This window comes from Sinohyriopsis cumingii, chromosome 8 (genome assembly GCF_028554795.1).
Source record: "Sinohyriopsis cumingii isolate HCF-2022 chromosome 8, ASM2855479v2, whole genome shotgun sequence".
In the NCBI taxonomy this organism is placed as follows: Eukaryota; Metazoa; Mollusca; class Bivalvia; order Unionida; family Unionidae; genus Sinohyriopsis; species Sinohyriopsis cumingii.
The window spans coordinates 54,749,049-54,768,058 of record NC_142968.1 but is presented as its reverse complement, the minus strand read 5'-3'; the positions used below and the strand labels follow the sequence as shown (position 1 = coordinate 54,768,058).

General features: G+C 35.9%; 1 protein-coding gene and 1 long non-coding RNA gene across 5 annotated transcripts in view; one reads left to right on the top strand and one right to left on the bottom strand.

The window, feature by feature from the left end:
- Positions 1-19,010, top strand: part of LOC149793553 (uncharacterized) — a 278,258-nt gene that overhangs the window by 142,846 nt on the left and 116,402 nt on the right. The gene's annotated exons all lie outside the window — the stretch shown is intronic.
- Positions 6,039-19,010, bottom strand: part of LOC149793556 (uncharacterized) — a 68,387-nt gene continuing 55,415 nt past the window's right edge. For 2 of the 4 annotated variants that reach the window (XR_016422849.1, XR_016422847.1), the window contains 2 exons: positions 11,581-11,658; positions 6,039-6,262 (listed from right to left, as the gene is read on the bottom strand). This is a non-coding gene — a long non-coding RNA (uncharacterized LOC149793556). The remainder of the gene's footprint in view (positions 6,263-11,580; positions 11,659-19,010) is intronic. The other 2 variants (XR_016422850.1, XR_016422848.1) reach the window with 2 other exon arrangements.

Here is a 19,010-nt window from a genome sequence, read left to right as displayed (position 1 = left end):
CGGTAGGCTTAGTCACAGGGTTGACGTGTTTAGCTCGGGAAGGTCGTATTCTCTTCGGTCGTAATAAAGAAGTCTGATACATTTGTTTCAGACTTCTTAACTCCGCTAAAATGTCCAACAGTACCGTGACCGTTCGATTTTCACCCTCTTGTTTCTTTGCTGCTACTTCTTTTTCTTGCTGTTGCTGCTGTTGTTTTTTTCTCACCTCTTCTTCTTGCTGTTGCTGTAGGAGAAAAGCTTGTTCCGCTTCCTTTTGTCGTTGTATAAATTTCTCCAATTCTTCTTTCTGTCTCTGTCTAAAATTCTCCACTTGCGGTAATGAAGAACGTAACGCAGGTTCCGGAACAAATTCTTGCGAGGAGAGAAAATCCACAAAATCCCAATTCACCTCTTCTGAAAGTAAGTCCGGGTTCCCTTGGGCAGTCTCCCCTGTTGGTGCAGCCCAATGGATCGTTTTCTGAGTTTCCGTCATGTTGAATCACTGTCGCATAGATTGACTGCACACAAACGCTAGCGAATCTATATAGACCAACAGACGTCACAGACTGCTCTCTTCGGATTGGATGCGGGCTGACTGAATTTTGTAACGCGTGTTCGGATTGGTGAATGAACTCAATCCGTTTCAATCCTACCTCTGCCTATAAATAAGCGCAGTTCACTGCATTGATTCACCTATTCTCGTCGCTTCAAGATGTGGACCACAGTTGAGTCATCCACCCTTGTGTCTTCCATGATGTTTCGGACAGACTTGCTCATGTATGTCCGATCCAAGTGGACCGTTGTCCACAGGACAAACACCAGCCTGTGGATACGTAGGATCTACGTTGAAAGACAAGGATGCCTGAAAAGAGTGCTGGTTTACGGACCAACAGTGAGACGCAGCCTAAGGACAAGAAGAAGACCAATGCGGTGCCCTTTATGTTAATGAATACATTAACATAAACCCAAAGGCCCTTTTCAGGGCCAGCCATATTTCTCGAAAAGAGATAGCCTTTCCATTGCCTACCCCTTTTTTATTTTATTTTATTTTATTTTATTTTATTTTTTAAAAAAAAAAATCCCATGTTAAATTCCCCTTGTCGTTAAACAGACCCACACTTTAGTTCCATGTTAAATTCCCCTTGTCGGTAAAGTGGCCCACAATTTATCGCCATGTTAATTCCCCTTGTCGGTATATTTGCCCACGATTTTTCTCCATGTTAATTTTCCATTGTCGGTATATTTGCCCAAGGGGTCTTGTAATGCTAATTCCCATTGTCGGTATAGTGCCCCCCTTCACTACTCATATCTTAATTTGTCCTAAACAAACAATGGGTTTAGTTAATAATTTGTTGGTGCCAGCCACGTTCATAAACTCTAAACATAAAAAGGTAGGGGACCACTGCCTTACGTTAGTGAGTTAATTGTTTCACTGTTGCATTACTTCTGTTCAAATATGTTAGGGGTGGGTGGGGCTATCAACAGTGCAAACTACTGAGTGTCACTTTTGCATGCAATATTTCGCAAATTTGGTGTGAACTAATTTTATCAGAACAGCAAATATTGGATTTTTCATTTATTTCAGATTCAAAATTAAGTTTAAACCAAAACATCAATATTTAACTTTTAAGATATGCTGAAAGCAGATTTGCTGATTTTTACAAAGTATCTTCCTGAAATTTCTTGACCATCCATTCCTTCACCTTTTACCGTCAGTGTCTACTTAAAGGCTTTCTCTTATCAAGGTAAAGATTGCCAGTGAGAATTCATTCATATGATCAGGTTTCCACATCAATTATTGATTAGTTGTTATCTATTTCTTACTTAATGATTCATTTATATTGGGAATAAAGCTATTGTGCCTACTTATGTACATGTATTTCTCAATACGTTTTCTTGATTAATAATTTGATGAAAGAAATTCCTACATAAGTCTTGGAATTTTATCAGTTTATTGTTTGAGTCTACTCTTTAAAGGTATATTATGTTAAAAAAATTTTAAACAGGTCTGAATGCTTTCAAAATATATTCTTTAAAAAAAAATATTTGCCATTTTAGATACAACAGTTGTGGTGGAAGAAAACATCCAGTCACACCTTCTTGTGGCCAATACCTGCATGATTATATATCTCGTGATATGCAGTTTGGCACTAACATTCTGGGTTATCTGTAGTAAGTTAGGCGATGTGATCTTACTTTTTTATGTATGTTTGAAGAAAAAAATCATTTAGTACTTGTTTTGCATATGTACATACCTACCGTATCCCTAGACAGTGTTGGTTTTTTTTAGACTCACAAAGTGTAATTTTATGCCGTTAGGTCTCACTGGATAGTTTCGTATTTTGACACCCTCCTAATTTTTAAGGTAGAAGGCATGAACCTAATTATCACAAGCCTAGCATTTATAAATTCACACATAAGCTAAATCTATAATGTGGTTCAGATTTACTTTGAGTTAGGCTTGGAAATAGGTTGGCTTGTTGGTGACTGCCTGTCACAGTTAGATTTGCATTGGAGATCAAATGCGTAACTCGGGCTGCAAATGAGCTGTCGACTTGGCTTACGTATTTTTGTGTGTCTGCTACAGAGGTAAATATCTAAAAATCTAGATGGTTGAGGGGTGATGAAAAGTATGCTAATTTGTTATAGTACTAGTGAACTTTATTCATGCATAAGGCACATACTGATTCTTTTAGCTGCCTTGTCACAGAAAAATATTCAAAATAGCTATTTCTTGTCAAAAATGAATGTAAAATTTAGGGGTTGGTGGCAGTGTTGGTTCAGTATAAAAACCACCATTTGCATCAGGAATTAACCTGATTACTGCAGTCAAAATCTCACCTGTATGCTTTCTACAAAAATCATTAGTTTGTTTTTATTTGTATCTTCAGTGTAAAATTATTCTCACTTTTCTGTAATTGGTCATCGTCGGATGAAAATTCACCAGATAAACTGTCCAGTGAGACCTTAAGAACCGGTGTCATTTTTTCAGTCTTGTCAAATGTGATTCACTGTGCCATAAATCATATCCTTATTACCTCCATATCTTGAATCTGACATAGTTAGGTATTCCAAACATACACTTCCTATAGATTTGATTGCACTTAATCATAGTAGAAGAAGGGACTTAACTCAACAGTTTTAATACTACCAGGTATTGCTCCTGATCCATTCTCCTAATGAACAACAAAAGCCTTATAAGTTTCAAGCAAGGTGGTTTAATTGAAGTATTTCACATACTTATTCAGTTTATCAACATTTTCAGTATGAACTTAGTATATTTTCCTAATTTTATGATGATTACCTTAATTTAATGCTCTTACATCCATATATACTCATGATGTAATGTTTCAATACATATATTTCATCTTATTTACAGAAATTTAAGTTATAATGACCTATATATAAGACGTTCAGGGTTTTATTTTGTTGTAGGCCTCAAGGTGTACGGGAGTACACCTGCTGAAGTGATATTGCTAACAGCAGGACAACATCAACAATTTATTGGGAGTCAGACATGCCAATTGTTGTGGAGCTTTCACAGGAACAAATATATCTGCACCAGTTTCATTGAAGTTTTTGGTGAATTATATTAAATGGATGTCCCTTTTTTACATTGTGTTTTTTCTCCTCCCCTTTTTTACTTTGCATGATTTTCTATTTGCTTTAGATTCAGTTCTATGCAGGTGACAATCACTAGCAAAACACACTTCTAAATAGCAGCAACTTCAACAACATTATGTGCCGGTCAGTATGAAAATGATTTAGAGGTGTCCTTCTTAGTGTTCTTAAAATACATTATCCATGCATATTGTTTTATCAACAGATGGGATAAATATGGGTATAGAATTTCATTGTTTAAGTTTCCCAACTGATGTGGTTCAGTTTACAAAGATTGGTCCATACATTTGATGTTACCTGATGAGTTGCCTCCCTTAAGTCTACCTTGGATTTCTCTATTCTAAAATAGATTTGACCTTCTTCATGAAATCAGTGAGAGAGTTCTGGTCAGTTTATATATGCCGTGCATCGTTATTATTCTTTCAAGTACTTGGCATGTACATTCTGCAGCCATTGTACAAGAAATTCAGCTTGGCTTCTTTACATCTTTTATTCACTACTATTTCAGATTGCATGAAGAGTTGTATTATTTGTGCTCTCAGATATCTCTGATATCACCAGGCACTAACAAGACAGGGTGTATTAGCTATGAAAAATGATGAAACTGACATAATATAAAGAAATTGTATGTTTCAGAGGTGAAAGTAATACATGAAGTATGAAGCTGTCTCATAGCTGTTGCTCTGTTTGATAGCTTTTGGTCATCAATAAATTCAATAAATCATAGGAAACAAACAATTTTGAATTTCAAACTTCTGAAGGTTGCGTTTTATTTAGAATTGGTCAAAGTTTTGAAAATAAGAAGATTTTCCCTTAATCAGACTGCTATTTGAATTTTTAAGGTCTCACTGGATAGTTTCGTATTTTGACACCCCCCTAATTTTTAAGGTAGAAGGCATGAACCTAATTATCACAAGCCTAGCATTTATAAATTCACACATAAGCTAAATCTATAATGTGGTTCAGATTTACTTTGAGTTAGGCTTGGAAATAGGTTGGCTTGTTGGTGACTGCCTGTCACAGTTAGATTTGCATTGGAGATCAAATGCGTAACTCGGGCTGCAAATGAGCTGTCGACTTGGCTTACGTATTTTTGTGTGTCTGCTACAGAGGTAAATATCTAAAAATCTAGATGGTTGAGGGGTGATGAAAAGTATGCTAATTTGTTATAGTACTAGTGAACTTTATTCATGCATAAGGCACATACTGATTCTTTTAGCTGCCTTGTCACAGAAAAATATTCAAAATAGCTATTTCTTGTCAAAAATGAATGTAAAATTTAGGGGTTGGTGGCAGTGTTGGTTCAGTATAAAAACCACCAGTTGCATCAGGAATTAACCTGATTACTGCAGTCAAAATCTCACATGTATGCTTTCTACAAAAATCATTAGTTTGTTTTTATTTGTATCTTCAGTGTAAAATTATTCTCACTTTTCTGTAATTGGTCATCGTCGGATGAAAATTCACCAGATAAACTGTCCAGTGAGACCTTAGGTCGTTAGCGGGTGTGGTGGATGTCAGTGCATTTGAGCCAAACAAAGCAATGTAATCCATTTGAGAATTATCAGTAGCTATCTTTTCATACAAGTAACCAAGATGCATATTGTACATTTTCGTACTAAACCTTCTGCGAATAATAGAGCTAATTGAGCCAACGGGTAAATAATATATCAAGCAAATGCATCTTGTATAAATTAATAGCACTTCAATCATAACTGCCGAGTCATTCTCGTTTTCATTACCAAATATATCTGAGTTATGGTATTTTACTGAGAGTTGCATTTTAGGGCATTATGGGCAAATATTTCACGTATTTGGCTCTTCAAAACAATCAAGCAGTCTAGTACATGTAAACTTGAGAGATAAAACTATCTTAATAACACTCTATATATATTGTTTAGCTGAATAAGAAATAATGTTGAACGTTTCATTATGGTGACCACTTTCTTACAAGTCTGAACCTTAGTTTCACTTTTCATTTGGATCTCACGGTATACTTTGAACCAGGCTACTTTATCAAGTATATTATATCTTAGAACCAATTGAAACAAACATCAAGACTCTTTAATTCTGTACCAGTTTCAGCAAATAGCATCTAAATGCTACCTTTTCCATAACTTACTGATTTTATAATATTATACTCTTACTCTAAGAATAAAACTTATCACAATTTTATGGCTTTTAAAAAGAGAAAGAGAAAAAGAATATTGACTTAATAGTAATAGCATGAGTTACCAGTCTTTAAAAGTATATTATTTAGGCTATTTAAATTAATTTGCTCATAAATTTAAAAATATGTTTACCAGTCAAGCGAGATAAATTATGAGCACGCGATATACAGCAGACAGGATTATGTTTTGTACATAACAATACTGATACGTTTTCTGAACGAGGCAAGCATGGGCAGAAGAATCATACATAAATTACAGATTACTTGATGTTTAGTCCATCAGCAAACAGTACAGACAAATGCCTCTAGCGGTTCAAGAAGAGTTGAAATATGCATTTTCAAAATATTTTGTGTTGCTTGTGATGTTTCTCATGAATAAGTCATTTTGTGGAATGCATAGTATTTCTCGAACATCTAAAGGAATAAATTATTTAGCTGTGATAGTTTTCATGTATCTCCCCTTGTACGTTGTCTCGTGGGGTCGATTTACATCTTAAATTTCGTAGAAAAAATGCAAGAATAAAAATGCTGCGCAATTCACTTACGTTATTAAGCTATCTTTTAAAACAAGCCTATAGAAAATGATCGAAAATTCAAAATCTGAATAAAAGAAGTAACTTGTCTGTTTTCTTAAAAGTGTTTCATACATTTGAAAAAAAAGAACATTGGTAGATTCAGCATTGTCAAATACCATCATCATTCACATATCCATATGTGCAAATACTTGCATAATCACAATGACATTGACATTAAATAAAAGCATACATCCAGTTTCTGTCTTTAAAATTAATTGCATACTAATACCACTGAATAGGGCAAGAAAATAATTAGGTATGGCTTAAGAACAATTTGGGTACTCGACTTGGTAGATGTATACAGCGTTACCTAGGGTGGTTAAATTTTTGTTTTTTGTTTTGTGTGACTGAACAATACATGCATCTCGTCGTAGGTCGCTCGCGGCGAGATACTCGTGTAGTACGGTGTGCAAGGGTACTTTACCACTGGTCGTGTCCATTGCTTTTGTTGTATTAATTGAGGCTTATAGTTATATGCGATAGTTTGATCGCTTGGATCTTGTCAGGGGGTGTCAACACTCTTGATTTTAACTACAGACATAGGGCTGTATGCATGTATGGACGGATATACGGATAGATCGGATGGACTAACCAGGATGGTGAGGCTATGATCTGTAGTGTGGCAGTGAGACCATTTCAACCGGCATTGTATCTGTTTCATGATGGAAATTGTTGAATAGGGACGTATAATACTGGAGAAGGACGAGGAATTATGATAAAAATTCTCAATTCCTGAATAAGAACCATTACGTTGCACAATGTTTACAAGGACACATGGTTGTCAACCATATTTAATTTGTATTGTATCACATGGTTGTGTGAACCTTACTTAATTTGCTTTGTGGCATATGGTTGTTTGAACCTTACTTAATTTGCTATGTGGCATATGGTTGTGTGAACCTTACTTAATTTGCTTTGTGGCATATGGTTGTGTGAACCGTACCAATTTTTCATTGTATCATATGGTTGTGTGAACCATACATATTTTTCTCTGTATCATATGATTGTGTGAATCATACTTATTTTCACTGGCATCATATGGTTCTGAACCAGACTTATTTTATTTTGTACGATTATGTGAATTGTACTTGTGTTCATTCCTTTGTATCGTCTGGCTCTGTACATCGTATTCTTTTCATTGCGCATATTGTGGTTGTAAGAACCATATTCATATTTTTTAATACATATATGAATTGGTAACAAGTTTAGTATGGTAGTCGTATATTGTATGTATTGGGTGGGTTTGGAAGTCAATTTGAGTATGTGTTGTATTGAACATTATTTCTTTTTTTGTTTCATAAACTCTCATACATTGTGTTACGTTATCTTTCAATCCATGCATCCATTCGGTTTCAAGCCTGTTACAAGCAAAATGTGTGTTTAATTAGATGCAGTCTTTTCTGCTGTCAATAGTTGGCAGTGGCCTTCAAGGTAATACAAGCTTCATTAGTCTAGCGTTCCTTTTTATACTTGAGACTGGATGGTACTGTTATTCAAACTTCCCCGCTGGATTCATTGAGCGAATCCTAGTCAGAACTGATTTGTTCTTAATGACCATAACGTTAGCATTGTCAGAACTGTATCCAGTCAGTCTGAATAAGAAACGTGTTTATGTCTGTAGAAAAATGAATATACATCACATTCGGGATTGATACTTTCATGAGGGGAATGGTGGAGGGGACATCATATATTCATATTTAACAGGGGGCTTTACAGGTAATGCAGTAGTAAATAACACTACTGTCCAGTTTGGGTTTTAACGCTGTATCAATAAAAATCGCAAGTATTGATACTTAGTAATTTAACAAGTTGTTGTTGTTATAGGGTTTAACGCCATTTTTCAGCACAAGATAGGCTATACATGGCGACCAGTATTAATGGTGGGGGAAGAACCGGGAAAACCCCGGAAAGAACCACCGACCCACGAGAAGATACTGGCAAGCTTTCTCACATATCCACATTTGCCGAGCCCGAGACTCGAACACACGCAGACAGAGGTGAAATGGCAGTGATCCGTGACGGAGATCGCCACTCGGGGCCCCAGTAATTTAACAAGATTTAAGATAATGAATACTAATAATAAAGAGAACTAATTGGAATGATCAATTCAGCATGCTGGATACGTTACATTCAGGTGGAGCACCTATTTCAACGGACGTCATAAACTCCAAAATGACTGTGTTGATATATTGTTTTACCAAAATTTGTCAAACTGCTTCAGGACTTGGTGACTACTGTAAAGAAATAGTGCTGTCGTTTTCTAAGAAACATGGGCAGTTATCGCCTAGGTTAAAAATATTTGAACCACCTTGTTGACAGTGAACGACGGAATAACAACAGGATAAGAAAACAACCAAGATTTCCCACTGACTGCGGTAATGACCATCTAAATAAGATTTGCTCAACAGATGGCAGAAGAACTGCAACAAAAACTCCTTCAGGTGGCCGAAAAAGTAGAAGAAAGCGGACAGAAGTGTCCTGAACACCATCAAAAAACGCCAAGTGCGAAACGCAGAATCTAAGTGCAGTCAATATGAGGTAGTTACATAGTCACATCTTGGGCTGACTATCGTCAGACAATATTCTGATGAATTTAGCTAGTATTATTGCAAAATATCGACAAAACATGATGCATGGAAAATTAGTCAATCAAAAATATCAATACCATTAATAACAAACTCCAAAGTTACAAGAAAGTTTAAGACAAAAATGTGTGATTTGGACTTTTTAACGTAGCTTTAACAAGTTTTCCTTCATATTGCTACAATGTCTGCAATGTGGCAATACGTAGTGATGTCTAGCACTGGGGCATCATGCCGCAGACATGTACATGATTTCCCATCCAGTCTCTTTATTCTGACACCAGGCCGACCAGTCCTAACACTAGCTTCTTAATGCTGAGCGCCAAGCGAGGCAGCTGTTCGTATAATTTAAGTAAGTCTTTGGTATGATTCGGCCGGTGATCGAACCCATGACCTCCCGCATCCGAGGCGGACGCTCTAACCACTAGGCCACTGGAGCGGTTTTAAGACGAAAAAATAAAATAAATAAAAAGAACAAAATCAAAGGCACAATTTTCTATAGTTATTTCATCACTCTTGTTTAAATTTAAAGTATGGTGCATTTTTAAACGAAATCAATAAAATAGATTTTAGAAGTATCTTTTGATCCGTCCTCGAGTTTCCGAAGCCAAAATCAAGGTTGTGTGTATATATATATATATATATATATATATATATATATATATATATATATATATATATATGTATGCAATAAACTGACAACGAACAGTGCGAAACTAGTATCTAACCAGCCTCGGCGCTTTCGACTCATTAATGAGTCTTTTTCAAAGGCAAATGCAAAACATAGACAAGACAAACAAATAATACAGAAAACGGTTATGTTTGTAAAACTTTACATGACTGTTTTTACAGGATATAAACCTTAAACTTTATTATGTTTCAACGAGTTTTTTCAGCTTGTTGCTGATACTGTAAAAAATTTGTATTGACCTAGAAATCGATGAGCCATTATATATATATATATATATATATATATATATAGAGAGAGAGAGAGAGAGAGAGAGAGAGAGAGAGAGAGAATATATGCATAGTATGTACGCTGTATCAATGATATACCACGAGATGTATAAATTTTTCATTTAAAGGAAACGAGGCTTGTCCGAGTTTCCTTTTAATGAAAAATTTATACAATGAGTGGTATATCATTGATACAGCGTACATACTATACATATATTTTATTTATATCACATACAAATACACATATTTGCACTTTGAAAGGAGTTACGATATGCTCCTAGCAACTGTCTATTGACCGAGTGAATGAATGAACTCACATCTCTGCGAGTGTGTCCGCTACAAAATGTAGTTCTACGATTGTTTTTGTTATTCACAATCACAGATGCAAATTGATAAGTTGATTGTTTTCTTTTTCAGTTTCTATTTTATTCACATTTATTAAATAAATATGGGACACACTCATGATTTAAACATGAAAAATGTTGTTTTTTTATGAAGAAATGTGTGCACTGCAAACACTGTTTGCTTCTTATACACTATACCTGTACTGTCAGGAATTCACATACTGGCGTATGGAAATTAGTGGAATAGAAACTAAGTGAAATGACGAACCAAAAAGAGGTTGTTGCTGTTGTTGTTGTTGTTGCTGTTGTAGGGTTTAACGCCATTTTTCAGCACACGATAGGCTATACATATCGGCCAGTATTAATGGTGGAGGAAGGCCCTGGAAATCCCCGGAAAGAACCACTGACCCTCGAGAAGCTACTGGCAAGCTTTCTCACATACCCATATCCAACAAGAGGTAATTAAAATATTTTAATATATTGACAGTTCACCTAAGTTATTATTCTGCATTCATTAACATTTCTAAAGACTATAGAATTCTCTCTCTCTCTCTTTCTTTCTCTCTCTCTCCACCTCCTCCTCCTCCTCTGGAAGGCTTGAATAACATTGCCATCATTCATAGGTCCATTTTGTCATTTACGCATGATAGGGGAAAGGAAAAAAGAAATTATTCCTATGAAATTGTGTACCATTTTAATATCATTTAGAAAACAGGGACTATTAATACTTTATATCGCTTATTTCATATGTCATTTATGATAAATGAATGAGCAGAAATTCATCATTGATCTAAAGACCTGCGGTTGAAAGAATCTTTATATATTTGTATTATTGCGCCATGGGCGGATCACAATGTTATATACCAATTTGCTTTATACCAACAGTTTAAATGCCATGTTATTTTTAATGTGTGTGTGTACACACACACACACACTCATATATATATATATATATATATATATATATATATATATATATATATATGAGTGCGTGTGTGTGTGTGTGTGTGTGTGTGTGTGTGTGTACACACACACACACACATTAAAAATAACATGGCATTTAAAGTGTTGGTATAAAGCAACTTGATATACCATAATTATTGGTATATCAAATCGTGATTTGCCCATGGCATATTAATACGTATAATGAACATGTTTTTATAGCTATTATACTCTCTAAACATGGATACGAATTTCTTGGAATATTGCATTTAAAAAGGAAAAAAAAACAAGAAAATGATTTTCATGTAAAATATTTGTTTAGAAACTGACATTTTTATACAACCCCCCCCCCCTTCCGAAAAAGAAAACAACCATGCTCAATCCAGGAAATAAATATTATTGAGCTCAACCCTGTGTCGTCTGCTGCCATCTCTGTCATCACTGCTGTTTCCAGTCTCTCCCTCTGGCAAAAATCAAACACTGCAGCTCTGTGGAAAAAAGAAAACAATGACAGCAGATAAGGAGCAAGATTATGAAGAAACAATTAATCTACTAATCTGTAAGTTAACTGGAGAGTTTGATAGAGACATGGCTGAGACATATATACATGAAAATGATCAATGTGTTAGGGAAGACAGATTTATACACCATGAGCCTGATGATACTCTGAAATTTATAGAAAGAAAGCAGAATGCACTTTTTGATGTAAGGCTAGTGACATAATTCTTGCAGTCAAAAAATGATTTCAGAAATTTATACAAGATACACCCATCTGAATTGGATCAGCACCTGGCTGGTTTTATACTCAGTGTTCGGAGAAAAGGTGGATCTGAGTTTAAGAAGCATCATCAGCTCCATTGATCGCCGCCTTAAAACAAAATATTATGCAAGTACAATCATGAGAGGAAATGACACAAATTTTGCATTAACAAGGAAAGCTCTTCGGGCTAGGCAAAAAGATTTAAAATCTAAAGGAAAAGGAAATAAACCCAATCGGAGTCAACCGATCACAGACGAAGAAATAAATGCATTGTAAAGCAAACAACTAATGGGGATGGAAACACATGAAGTCATTGTTAACACACTGTAGTTTAACAACTCTGTGCATTTTGGTTTGAGAGGAGTGACTGAACATTACAATCTGAAATGGGGGGATGTGAGTATCGTGAACTCAATGAAAGGCAGATAAAAACAAGAACAGGAGACAATGTAAAGGATATCAGGGATATTAATCCTAAGATGTATGAAAACAAAAAACAACAAAGAGAGAGATCCACTTGCTATCTACAAACGGTATGCTGAGCTAAGACCAGCATACTTCTGTCAACATGAAGATCCTTTCTATATTGCGCCCAACACTATGCCAATCTAAGCGACAAACCCAAAATGGTTTAGGAAACAAGTCGTTGGAATTAACAAACTTGGATGCATCATGAAAAAAAATGAAAGAAAAGGCAAATATTACAGAAAGAAAGAAAAATAACAAACACAAGTAGCCGAGAGTACTTAATTCAGAAATTAAGAGTCAAAAATATTCCCCCAACTGTTATCATGCAAGTTTCAGGCCACGTAAATGTACAGTCTATAAACATCTACTCAAACATTAGTGACAAACAACAACAGACGTACTCCAATTACCTGAGCAACACCGGCCACCCAAGTAACGATGCCGTCAACCCCCACCACCACAACAAAGAAATATCCAACTGCACAGCAACAGACTGTATTATATCAAGTTTCCAAATGTGTAATATTCAAAAGAATCAAATTATCAGCAACCCATTCTACGGATCAAACATCACTATACAAAATATGTTTGTTATGAACCTCCCGCAAAACGTGAACGAGATCCCTAACTGGGTCAACTTCTTTCAACAGGCGAATTTTCAAACAGGGCCCACACAGCGGAAACGTAGGAGAATTATTGAAAGTGACACTGACAGTCAGTAGGAATAGCGAAATATGGACATAAATTATATCAATGAAACGTGGTTACGGTTAAATTGGTTAATTACCTCTTGTTCCTGTTGATGACAACAAACGCTGCAAATTCAATTTTTGCATGCACATTATTAAAATTCTTTTGAATGTTAACTATCAGCCTTGTGTTTTCATTTCATTGATTATTGCTAAAGGAAACATATAGGAATTAATATGAATGAAGTGTACAGGAAATTATGAATCACTACAGAGCTTCTTCTTTGAGCGTACATATACGCAAGGGGTTGTGAAGAGTTCACTCCGCTAGAGTGTACTGTTTATGGCCGTCAGTTTTATCTCCCATATAAAATGAAAACTTGTATGTGGTATAAATAAAATATATGTATAGTAAGTACGTTATATAAATGATCTACCACTCGTTGTATAAATTTTTCATTAAAAGGAAACTCGAGCAAGCATCGTTTCCATTTAATGAAAAATTTATACATCTCGTGGTATATCATTGATACAGCGTACATACTATATATATATATATATATATATATATATATATATGTATATATAGTGTGAGAGAGAGAGAGTTGTTCCATTTAACTAAAGCTTATTATGAGCACTAATAAAACAACATAACAACCACATTTGTTATTTATGATTTATGTATTTAAGTCCGTACTATAAAAAATATAATATTTAATGTACATTACTATAATTTCTTTCGCAATATTGTATTTTTGACCCCATTAGTGTCCATTACTGTCCATTACCGTACATAACTGTGTTTAGGGAGACCCCTTTTAGCAGAAGATACAGGATACCCGACACGTGCTTCCCGGATGCGAATCAAACTGAAGGCAAATTTAAACATCCTTGGTGCGAAAAAATAAATAAAATAATTTTACAACTTCAGGTATTCTCATGAATTGAATGTACATTCAGTTCAGTAAGATATAATACTAATATGATATTTGCAGTTATACAGAGCAAAAATAATGCGAGTTTCGCAGCCTTTTGACTAACAAGTACAGTAGGTCTCTGCTTTTTTTTCTTCTGACATCAGAGACTAACGTTGTCGGGCCGTGTTCCCTACTTAAATTTTACGCTGTTTTGACCTCGCCATAAGTTCTGACTATCGAACGCTCGGTAATAATTAATAAATGTATTTCGACTGACCTTGGTATGCAGATGTTAAGTTGTTGTTGTTGTTGTAGGGTTTAACGCCATTTTTCAGCACACGATAGGCTATACATGGCGGCCAGTATTAATGGTGGAGGAAGAACCCTGAAAAACCCAGGGAAGAACCACCGACCCACGAGAAGCTACTGACGGGCTTTCCCACGTACCCACGCTAGCCGAGCCTTGGACTCGAACCCACGCAGACAGAGGTGAGATGGCAGTGATCCGTAACGGAGAGCGCTTTAGACCACTCGGCCACTCGGGGCCCCCAGATGTTAAGTAAAAATACTCTTCTTTTGACCCATGGCATTAAATAATTCAGAGCACTCACATTTTAGTAATTGTCCCTGCCAGAACAGAACATCTATGTATACCTCTATTATTGGCCTTTTGTTTAAATTGCTGACACATGCGTGGAAAGCAGCATCATTCCAAGGGAGCAGGGGACAGATTTTATGTACAAATTTAATGCCGCAATCAGCGACCTAGTACAACAAATCATAAAAAATCAGATACACAAGTGAGGTAAACAAAAGGTCCATATTTTTAGATACCTATATTAAAACAAAGCATAAAAATATTATCCACTTGACCAGAGAAGTCAATGGCAGTTCATAGCAGAAAAGAAATGTGCACACAACCCCAAATTTCTACCGGCAATTTTCATGTCCGAAGGTCATTTTTGACACCATGTGATGATCACAGTGCAAACACTAGCCCTTTCCCTAGATGACAATTCTGCAAAACAGTGTGTACTAAACAGCCTGATGCAATTGAAAATAGTTGTTATCCAAGTCGTTTTTGAAATATTCTTCTTTCCCCAATCCCATGTCTTTACTGTTATGGGAAGCTAGCTCTTCTTCCTAGTCAACTATTGGTATTTCACTATCAGCATACTGCAGAGTAGCTATGGAAGGTGTACATGCCTGACATCAATTTCAAGAACACAAGCCCGAAACACCTACTTCACAAATATATCCATATCTTTAAAAAGTAAACAATAATACCTGAAAATGTCACACCATAGCCTTAAGTTACGAAATTTGCCAGCGGTTTAATATACGAAACTGGACCCTGCCACCCAAGGCAAGAACAATGTCTGGAAACCTTCTAGCGAGGAGCATGTCACTAGGAACAGACTAATGCTTGGGATGGAACTGCGGTTAGGTCTGGTCGTCACGGCTGAATTTTGAGAGACCGAGAGAGACAGAGACAGACGTGTCGGAAATTCGAGATTTACCTGTACTTCGAGGAGAGCAGACGTACTTTTTGTGCGCTGTATATCAACTTGAAACTACAGAATGGTATGCACCAAGCAAACCGCAAGAAAATCAACCGGATGTGTTCGTAAGTGCACATCACACATTTGTACATTTCCACATTTGACGTTTTTTTGCACCTTTTGCACCTTACATTTTGAGAAAAAAATTCTTAATGTAGGACATTTTGAAGGGTTTGCCTTCAATTTCCTAACATTGCCTTGGTCGTATCTTGTACAGTTACAAGAGACATGGTTAAGGTTTTTCTTTGTTGTTTAGTTTTCCATTATTTTGAATTTTAAATAAGGTTTTCCTTTCTTCCCCTTTAAACTTGTTTTGTTGTAGCACATTTGCAATTCAACAGTTTTGTATTAGTGGAGTGAGATCTGCTCACTCAAATCCATTTTCTAGCGAGTACAACTCATTTAATCTTACACAATTGCCGCTGACCTTCAAGCGGGTGCACAACTGGAACAACACCAGGGGCGCACAAAGTTACGGAATTATTTCCAAACTAGGCTAGAGGGGCCAGAGGGAAAACAGCAATTGATAGCTTATCACCCTGAAGGATGCCAAACGCTAGATTTCGGTAAAATTGAAAATTGTCCAAGACAAGCTGAAATCTTAACGGCACATAGGTTGAAATAGATTCATGAAATTGACGGGTTACAAAATGCGGGACCTAACAAGTTTACTCTCTACCTCCAAAACCCCTAGTCCCGGCTCATAAAAGAAAATTTCATAGAGGTTAGAGGAAACAGGGCAGAAGTTTCACGAAGTGAACCAATAGTACGCGAGGTTGAGGATTCACATATCTGGCCTCCCCCTTGAAATTAGCACCAATGAAATTGTAGAGAAAATAGAAGAAAAGTTCCAAGTAATAGTGAGGAACAATAAAATGGCTACCGTATATGGTTTCAATAGTGTAAAAAAACAGGAAGCAGGATTATAACAGTCATGAAACAAGACGCAAAGAGAATTCCTATATTCTTCTACGTCTTGGGTTTCCGTCTCAAATCCTGGTACAGGGTAAGTGAAAAAGAAAGACCCTGTACTAGATGTAGACAGATTGGTCATGAAGCAAGAAAATGTAAGAGTCTATACGCAAATGAAAGAATGGAAATGCGCAAGAGGCTGACATAGACCAAGCAGCGCAAGAGCGAGGAGAAATGCAGGAGGATATTATAAGACTCTAAAACAGATAAGAAACGGAGGTAATACAAACAAGGAAATTCCTCCTCATCTGCCCGATTTTAATGAGACAGAAATAAGGGAAGAACAACAATCGATTCACGAATGGGCACACTTCTTAACACCATACAAAACAGCCAAAGAAACTTCCATAACTAGCAACCCAATAAAATTGACAAACAGATTCCAAGCACTTATGGAAGAAGAAAGGAAAACAAATGAGGGGGAGAGGGAGTGGAGGAGGGACCAAGAGACCGACATGGTCTGAAGCCCCTAACCTCCACCTTAATACCTGCCACAAGAATGAAAAGGAAATTAAGGAAATGTATGTCGGCGTCACCACAAAGTGGAAACACGACGCCGAATGAGGAGATTTCCCCGGGGGGGGGGGGAGGATAGGAACAACTGCTCCCCCAAAAAAAGAAAAATGCCTAAGTGACACTAGCGACGATGAAATTGACACGAGCGATGAAAATCAGGAGAAAGATGACGAAGATATTGACTCTCATACTAGATATAAGATAGAATTATCAGAAACGGACACGGAAACGGAAATGGACACTGGACAAACACACCGAAGTGACAGACAAAACTGATGTGATGTGATGTGATGTGATTTGAATTTTTTACGTAGCTTTAACACTTTTTCAGTCATATCGCTACGATGTCTGCAATGTGGCAGTTTATAGTGATGACAGACAAAACTGAAAATACAATCAAAACAGTATAAAACTCTGAATGAGAGGCCAATGGGGGGTTGGGTTAGAGGCCTCCAGCAACCAAACCACACAAATATAATCAATTAACAAAACAATAAATAATAAATAACGAAATATTGAATTAACAGTAAGTCTCGAAGAATGCGGCCACCTGAAGGATTTAAAAATGGATGGAACAAACTTCCCTATTGCCTCAATAAATACAAATGGTTTAGATAAGGATAAAATAGACAAACTAATTAAGTTAACACAATTTGACGTCATTCAACTACAGGAAACTCATAACAATTTTACTGACGAGTTAAAAAGTATAGTGGAAGATAAAACGAACGCAGTAGTTATTATTAATTACTCCAAAATGATGACATAAGATGAGGAGTTGCAGTAATTATTAAAAATAATAAAGGGACTAACTGGGAGAGAGTAAATGAAATGGCTAGCTTAAAAGGAAGGATGATACATATAATACTAAACAAATTGCATATCGTAAACGTCTACTGCCCCGCTACGCGATACAAGAGACATGAATGTACCCAAAACCTGAGCAAATATTTAAATGATTATACTTTGGATTCACTAATAACAGGAGGGGATTTCAACTGGATAAGGGAAAGTGTTGATAGAATAGGAGGTTTATCAACCAATGACTACAGTTCAAAAGGAATCATGGAAAATTTACTGGGGGACCATAAGTTAATAGATATATATAGAAGACTCAATCTAATTAAAACAGAATACACACAAGAATACAAATATGGAGCAAGCAGATTAGACAAATTTTATGTGACAAATTTTCAAAATGATGCATGCAAAAAGCAGAAATATGGGATTTCAAAATTTCGGACCACAAACTCATAAATCTGGAAATGAAGATAAATAATTTAAAGAAATGGGGGGAAAGGGGTTTTGAAATTAAATAATGCAATATTAGAGACAGAAGACTTTGTTAAAGAAATTAGAAGGGAATTGGAAAAATTAAATAACCTAGGGAGGGACCAAATAACGAATGTTATATCTGATTGGGATAATCTGAAAATTCACATTAAGGATATAGCAATGTATCATTCAAACAGAAGGAAAAGCATGCAAAACATGGAGAAGGATGAAACTGAAGCACAATTATAAAAAACATCTAACCGATGATATTAGGAAAAATTATAACGAAAGACTAAAAACAAATTTTAGAAGAGGAAAATATGTGAATAAAATTAAGAGCAGGGAAATATAATAACATTTACAAAAAGACTGAAGGATTACATAAAAGGGAGGAACTGAGGAGAGGGGGTGATAAACGACTTGAGAAGCTAATAGACAATGGCAAGGAAATAAGTGATAAGAGAGAAATATTAAGAGTAATAAGAGACTGATATGAAAACCTATATACTAAACAGGATATAGAACCAAATACGATTATAGAATATTGAAATGAAATACATTGTGATACAATATCATCAGAACACAAGGACTTGTGTGATGATCTCGTTTATAGCGAAGAGATAAATAATACCATAAAACAATTAGAGAAAGGCAAATCACCAGGGAGAGATGGACTCTCTG